Source organism: Abrus precatorius, unplaced genomic scaffold, assembly GCF_003935025.1.
Source record: "Abrus precatorius isolate BTA unplaced genomic scaffold, Abrus_2018 Scaffold8, whole genome shotgun sequence".
Classification (NCBI taxonomy): Eukaryota; Viridiplantae; Streptophyta; class Magnoliopsida; order Fabales; family Fabaceae; genus Abrus; species Abrus precatorius.
The window spans coordinates 29,577,242-29,586,160 of NW_020874428.1; positions in this window are offsets into that span (position 1 = coordinate 29,577,242).

Consider the following 8,919-nt stretch of genomic DNA (forward strand, 5'->3'; position numbering starts at 1 on the left):
GTCAAATTTATTGCTTATAATGGTAATATAAGCAGTGCTTATTAAGCACAAATAATTGATTTGAAGATTTGTATGATGATTTTGATTGTGATTTCAAAGATGGTGGAGAATATGAACAATTAGATTTTTGAAGAATGTTTATGGTTGATATAATTTAAATATTCAAGGTGAAATTATTGTGTTTGACACAAAAAATAGTACTTTTTTATTTTTAATTTAATTGTTTTGTTTTTTTATTTTTCTCGTTAATTTAATTTAATTTTTTATGTGATTCTTTAACTCTCTCTTTTTTTCTCTTCCAATACGTAAACAATAAAAATTACAAATATCTCCTTCTCGTTGACATCGACTACCACATAAAGATTACAAATAAAGTACTAATCAACAAAACTATAATGAAACTAACTTTATTTCGCATGTTTGTTGCTCATCTAAATCAAACGTTACCATAAAAACTCCTCCACACAAAACTACTAAACAATCTTTGTTAGTAGTAGGCCAGTTGCCATGAAACTTATATCAATATATTTTTGTTTTTTCACTTTATTTTTTTACTATTAACCATCAGAGTGGACAGAAGCTATTCTTTTAGTTAAGAAGGAGGCAAGAAAAAAAGAGAAAAACTTCTATCTAATTGTCGAGAGAAAAAATAATAAATAATAATAGATGACCACGTTAAAATAAAAAATGTTAAAATATTAAAGAAAATAAAGTTAGAGAAATAAATTTTTTTTATAATATTATTTTTATTAATAATATTTTAAAAAATATATTAACATGTAAAATATCTAAATCTTTTATTTTTGAAAAACTTAAAAAAATTTCAATTAGTAGAATATTAACCTATTGGTAATTTATAAATATCTCATCGTGCATTCGTGCTCATTGTTGATGAAAGAAAATTAAATATTGATTTAAGAAATTAAGAAACTTAAAGCCTTTTTAATTGAATAACTAATTAAGGAAAAATAAAAAAAAATTAAGAAGCATTTGTCATAAAAAAAAAACGATATAGATGTGATTGCGTCAGAAAGAAAGCATGTATAAATGGTATTTTATTTTTAAGAATAATAACTCAAATTTATCATGGAAAGGTAAATTATCTATGCGAATCCTATATAACAAATATGAGAGATAGAAGAGAGATTTAGTTTTAATAAGAAACTAGAAAAGCCATAATGCATATATTTGGGTAGTTGCTTAATTACCAAGAATATAAGTTTTGTAAGTTGTATATAATAGTAGTGTTGAAAAATTGTTGTGAATTCAGAAGGTTAGAGTGGATCCATGGTTTGAATTTGACTTTTTTTAAATTGATTTTATAATCCACGAATCTGTCTTGACCATGTAACATGATTGTAAACTCGTACTAAGAGTTGGGCCATCGCTTATTCTTCTCTTATATAAATAATATTTCCCTAATTTGTTAAAAGAAATCGTTTGAAGCATATATCAAGTGAGCCAAATGAAATTGTGAATGATTTCTTTTACAAAAGCAGAATTTAATATACACACACATTGGATTATCAATGCATTCTAAGAATAACTTTTATTAAAATTAATTTGTTAATATTTTCATTAAATAAATTTAATTATTAAATAATATAATGTTAATAAATTAATTATTTATACAAAATTTTAAATAAACCATACATTCATAATTACATAATTTTATAAAATATTCAATTTAAATTAAAAATATTATATGTTGAATAACATTATTTATAAAATGTTGATTAATTTTTAAATTATATAATTTTTTATAAACTCAATTTATTTGTATAATAGTTTAATTTGATAATTTAATTGAAGAAGTTTAATATTTATAAACATTATTTATAAAATATTTTTTAAAATAACTTAATTCTTTATCTTAAAACCATTATTTTAAATTTATACATGATTTGTTTGAAATATATTAATATTAATCAAACATATGAATTTAATTAAGTCTAACAATCAAATCACATGTTATGCAATACAAATAGTACTCCTAATAAGTTTATCAAACAAAACATAAAAATTTGATTACAATCTAAATTAACGAGAGAACATATGAATATTAATGAGTAATAATGATGTCATTAAGCATCATTTGGGTCACCACGTGATGTAATTAAGCCGCTATTTAGCTTTAAAATAGATTATATTCTTAATTACCTGAAGAAAAAAATTGTGGCTGATATAAAATCCCTCACTACTTTTGCAAGCTTCATCTTCATAAGCCATTCAATGATTCTAACAAATTTATATCAATAATACCTATTCCTCTAAACACGATCAAGGTGTTGACAACGACATATATATAATATACACATCAAACATTGGAAGATTCGTTTAAATTATTAGTCATAGTCTAGCAAGCAAGATTATATATATATATATATAACACTGCTATATGTATGTATATACGTTACAGCACAAAACAGGACAACTAGGCAATGTTAGACTTGGGAATCTGCTCAAACTGGCACACGAAAATGGCTCTCAAGCACAGGTATCCTGCTCTCGTTGAGTTCTGTGATATTTTATTTTTTAAGATTAAGCTATGTTCTTCAACTTGAAATACCTTATAACTTTACCAAATAAAGTTAGCAGCATATTAACTAACTATACGTGAGTATTTTATATAAATATAAACAAACACGCATATGGCAGCTGCTAAAATGAAACTCTAGCCAGGACGAATGCAGTACAAGAAATGTATTTTTTAATGACTTAGATTTTAGTAACGAATATAAAATTTGTCATTAATAATTAATTATTTGTGACAAATTATTTTATATCATCACTAATATTATTATTAATAATAACTTAATTAAAAATTGTCACTAATAATAAAAATATATTAATTATAAATAATTTATTAATAATATATAATATTAAAAAAATTATTTTTTATTTTAAGTTCATTATTAATATGTATATAAAATTAATACTTATGATTTTATTAATAAATTTTTAATTTAATTATATTTTAAATCTTTATATTTTGATGAGTGTTTAAATTTAATTTTTAAATTAATATTTAGTCTATTCAATTTTAAAAAATTTTAAATTATTTGTATCTTAAAATTTTATTTCATAATTAAAAAATTATATAAAAATATAACATTTTATTAATTGATTTATATAAACAAATAAAGAAAAATTGTAAAATATATAATAAAAATCTTATTTTTAAAGTAAACTTAATTCTAATATTATTTTTTTTTGTTATTTTTAATAAAAAAAAGATTCAAAAACTAATGAATGGTCAGATGCTATGAAAATATAGAAGGTCACACGAATGAGATCTAATGGACTATAGTGTACTATAAATAGTGTCCAAATTATGGTAAGAGAAAATATTTTTAAAAGTTGTGGTAGTTAAAATGAAATTTTCATTAATATTTTTCTTTTCTAAATTATCTATTTTTTATATTTTTATTTTATTTATCTTAATCTTTTTACAGGAAGATTTAAAGAATATAGGAGATATATATTAAGAAGACATTTTGCACTCGTATTAAGAAAAAAATCAAATCATTCACTTGGTTTAAGGAGTGCAGCAATAACCAAAAAATTTATAAACAAACAAATCATTAATAATCAAGTTGAGAATGCAAGAAAATGGCTCTCAAGGTCTTCCTTCATTTGTTTATGTTGAGATTCAAAATCATCTTCTATTTTCTTTGCAATGTTTATATAAATCAATTAATAAAATGTTATATTTTTATATTTTTTAATTATCAAATATAATATTAAGATACAAAACTTAATTTAAAAGTTTTTAAAATTGAATAGACTAAATATTAATTTAAAAATTTAATTTAAACACTCATAAAAATATAAAGATTCAAAATATAATTAAATTAAAAAATTATTAATAAAATCATAAGTATTAATTATATATATATATATTAATAATGAACTTAAAATAAAAAATAAAAATAAAAATTTAATATTATATATTATTAATAAATTATTTATAATTAATATATTTTTATTATTAGTGATGATTTTTAATTAAATTATTATTAATAATAATATTAGTAACGTTATAAAATAAATTGTCACAAATAATTAATTATTAATATCAAATTTTAGATTCATTACTAAAATTTAGTCATTGAAAATTAATTTTTTGTAGTGAGCACTCAATAATTGTGGGGTCGTTAGGAATCAAAACTCGAAAGAAAGTGGCTCAAATATCAAGAAACAACACTTCAATAATTTATACATTAACGTGTTTATGCACTCCTAAAAGTCTTTCATTATTATATCATATTTGTAATGGGTTTTTGCACGGGTTGATACTTTGTGGTTATCATATCAACTTAATTTTAAACAGATTTATGAAATCTCACATATATAATTGTCTATGACTGCTTTTCGACACTAGTTCAGTGATCCCCATATATATAAATATACATATATACATCAAAAGTTCGCAAGTCCAATGAGTATAGTGCTTTTTGATTTGATAGATGTGAATTAGTGAAAATACTAGGCATCGCGTAATGCTATTTACAAGATTAATCATTGTAAACACAATTGCATATAACCATATTTGGCATGACTCACTTTTTTTTTTTCATTCTGTTCAAATAAAGTTGCGTCCACAGATATATTTCTGTTTATTTGTAAATACAAAAATTATGTGAATAATAACTGTCCATTAGTGTTTTTTTTTTTCATGGAGACTATACATGTCTGGCTCCTTGCGCACGTGCAGTAAATATGATGCAAAGGATGAGAGAGAGACCTTTAAAATTGTACATCAACAGCTTATGAGAATGACTGAGATTGCGAATGTAATATTTATATTTCACGCCCCAAATAAAGTTTAGAGATTAATGATTAGTTTCTTGAATTGATGAGTATTTGAATATTCACGGCAATAATCAGGTTTTTCGTGAATCCTTCAGGGATGTTAAATTCACAGTGTGCTTTTTATCTCTTCTCACTATATTTAGTGCGACTAGCATTTTGATTCAACTTTTGATTTATGTAAGGCAACACTCTACTTTCAACTTCCTCAGTTCTCACCAATGTCTTTGGCACAATCTCTAGAATAAAGTTTATAACAAGTTGGTACCCGCAGATAATGTAAATTATTCTCCTTCTAATGATTATTAGCATAGTATCATGACCAATTCCCTTGAGTGCTTTAGACTCGTGATTTTACAACATGATGTTGATTTTTGGGAATTGTTTAAGCCAACTAATGGAGATTAATTGCTGACAAGTGTAATAAGAAAAGATACAATCTTTAGTGTTTGTCGCTTTTTTTTTAATCATTCAATTACTAGAGTACAATTAAATAGAAATTTAACTCTGTCCCTAGGCTTAAGTGCTCCATTAAGCAACAAAAGGAATTCATGCAATTTGTCAATATCAGTAGTAGGCATATCTATATCTATATGTATCTATATATATATATATATAAAAGTAGGCAACTACATATATAATTACCCTTAATTAATTTTTAATTACAAAGATGTACAAATGAAAAGCTATTAATTGCATTCTGGGTCAATTAAGATCAGTCAAACTGATTGGGACCAACTATAAGCAGTGGTCTAAATGTCAGATTTGATATCATAAGCTCAAGCAAGTGATATTGCCCATAATTATTATATATAATGTATGAAGTTTTGAACAAAAGGTCAAAGCGGAAATTTCAAACAACCAAGTAATGGCGGTGCTATGCATCGTCACATCAGCCAGCCAGTGATGTGTCTAAAATTTTAGGATTTCAGGCAAAATTATTTAAAAATTTATCATAATTAATGTAAATTATAAAAAAATTATTAATTTTATAAATTATTCAGTACACGTTTTATAATTAATTAATTCTAAAATTTTATTTTAATAGATAATACTTATAACGTATTTTACAGTCAAAAGAAATTTTTTAGAATTAATTTTTTTAAAAACAAATTCGTTAAAATAGTTCATTAATTTATTCGTATTTTAATTTTTTGTCAACACAGAATTTTAATTGTAAAAAAAAATTAAGATTGGTAAAAGAATATAAAAATAAAGAGAAAATGATAAATAATTAAAAAAATATACATAAAATTTATTGAATGATAATGTATCATATTGCTATTAATTTGTAAAGATTCTTAATCAAATAACCTCTCAAGTTATTAATGGTTATTTTTATTTAAATAAATATTTTTTAAAAATTATCTATAAATTAAATGAAGCCTTTTAATAAAATAGAGGCATAAGCAATTGTATTAATTACCTTGTAATTGAGATTTTGTAAATTTGAAATTGTCCTACCAATGAAAAAAGGAGATCCTGATCCCGAATTTTTATCAAAATACTCACATACTACATCCACTTTTATTGAGAAATTAAAAAGCTAGTCACTATAGAGACAAAATTTAAGTTTTTTTTAATTATATTATTTTAATTAAGTTTAAATTTAATCACTTATTAAATGGATTTCTTAAAAAAATTATTAAAGATTACACTTAAATATTGTCATCACCTATGACTAGCCTGTGAGCAAGCATGCAATCAGTGAAGAAGAAATATTGCACACCGTTCCCTTCGTCACCAAATGAGCAATAAAACAAACACAAAAAGAAGGCCCTAATGAGTGTCTTCCACTTGTTTTCCAAATTAAGTTGCACCTCACCGACATATATGATTTACAAATATATTTATATATTATTCTTACTTTTTTAAATTCTATTATTTTTTATTTTTTTAGTTTAATTCATTATTTATCATATTTTATTTATTTTCTTTTTTGTATTTTTCTACTGTTACACCTCAAAAACTGTGTATGCGAATATCATTTTTATTAAATTTTAAACATGCATAAAAGATATACAAAATGTATTTAGTAAGATATTTTAACTAACTCAAAAGTTTGTTAAATAAAAAAAATTACATTTGATAAGGTAGTTGTTACGACTCCTTTTTATAAGGGACTGAAAATATTATTTCTATACTACTTATTTATTTAAGATGGATAAATAATAGAAAATATAAGTATAAAATTCACCCTTCATTCAAAACAAACAAAGTTCATTACAACAAATATCCAATAAAATAACATAATATTAATACTCAAAATATAAAAAATAATTATACTACATAACTCTCTCTATATGATATTTCAAAAAAAAAAAAAAAAAAACTCTAATGCAAATTTATCGACTCCTGCCTTCTAACATTTCTCTATTGACCTCTCAACCTGTGAAATAGATATAACACCTGTTATATTTACTCACATATCGTTGAACGATCATCGCAATGTACACGCACACAACAGTCACATGCATTCTTAGCCCTTTTAATGTACAACATGAAAATGGTTTCAACTAATTTCACAACCTAAGTAATCCTAAAGGAATCAAGCTGATCCAGGAGCGACCCATTCCGGTATCTAGATGCAGACAACACAACACAACACAGCTTAGTATGCTCTATCGTTACACGTCTACTCATCTAAACATGTAACTCGACTCTATAATAAAACAAGACATATATCTCAGTATGATGTAGCAGACAAAATCATATTCTCAACAGCTCAGCTAAAATAATTCATAATATTTCAGCAAAATATGAGCATTTTAAGTCAATTAACAGTAGTTACAACATAAAAAATAGCTTTTATCCAAAAGATCTAATAAAATCATCTCAAAATTTTTTGTAATAGCATATCAAATTATTTCAAACATTGTTTAATAGTTAAAGTAAGTTTCCTTTACCTTAGAATAGTGTTTCACACAAGATCTACTGAATATTACTTGTTTTAAAGCAAGATCCACTAAAGATTTAGCTCTATAACAAAGTTTCTCATAAGATATCATCAACTATTTATAAGAAAGAAAAGAAGAAGAGAAACAAACGGTAAATCTAACTTCAAACTTATAAAAACTTATTTTAGATCTTTCAGAATAGAAATAGAATCTTAGATCTAATGAAAAATCTAACTTTATGAAGGTTAGTATGAGAGAAAATAGTGCTTTATAACCTTTGATCTCTTTAGAACATTTGAAAAGTGTAAAAAATGAAAATTTCGTGCAAAACTCCCTGTTTATAGGTAAAATTTATTTTATTTTTTATAGTTCATGCCAACTTTACTATTTATAACGATTTTACTGTTCACACTGACTTTACTATTCACCTTTTTTTAAAAATAATATCAAAGTCCATCTAAATTTATTCCAATACCAAATAATCTTTTAATTAACATTTAATAAGTACAAAATATTACATATCACTTAATAATAAATTACAGATCTGACAATAGCTAAATATATAATTATATTAACTTTTTAAATATTATTTTAACTTATTTTTTCAAACACTATTTTTCAACTATTATTTGAAAATATTTTTTTATTATTTTTTAATAATTCATCATTTTATTTTCTTTAATTTTTAAAAATCCTTTCACTTTTACTTGTTTCATGTTTATATTTTTAAATTACTTTTATTGTTAAATTTTATTTTTAAAATCATTAAAATAATAATATAAATTAATTCATAATAAAAATTTTAAAATATGAGTAAAATTAAAAAAATATTTATTAAAAATATATAATAACTAAAATTTAAATTTTAGATAAAAAATAATAATATTCTCTTCTAGTATTTTATATTTATCAATTAGTTTAACAGTTAATTTGTTAAATATTCTGTTAATTGAACTAGCTAGTTTTTAAGTAAACATTTTAGATGGTTTCTCCGTTAGTTCGGTAACCATATTAAAAAATTATAGAAAATAAGAATAAGAAAAAATATAAACTCAAGTATAAAAAATTGGTAAAATAAACTCATTTGTCTCATAATTTTATTTTATCAAACACACTATAGAAGACGCAACAAAATGATGAATATCTAATATTATTAGTTAATATACCATTGTGTAACAAAATAACTATATGCTCAAATATAAATAAATTA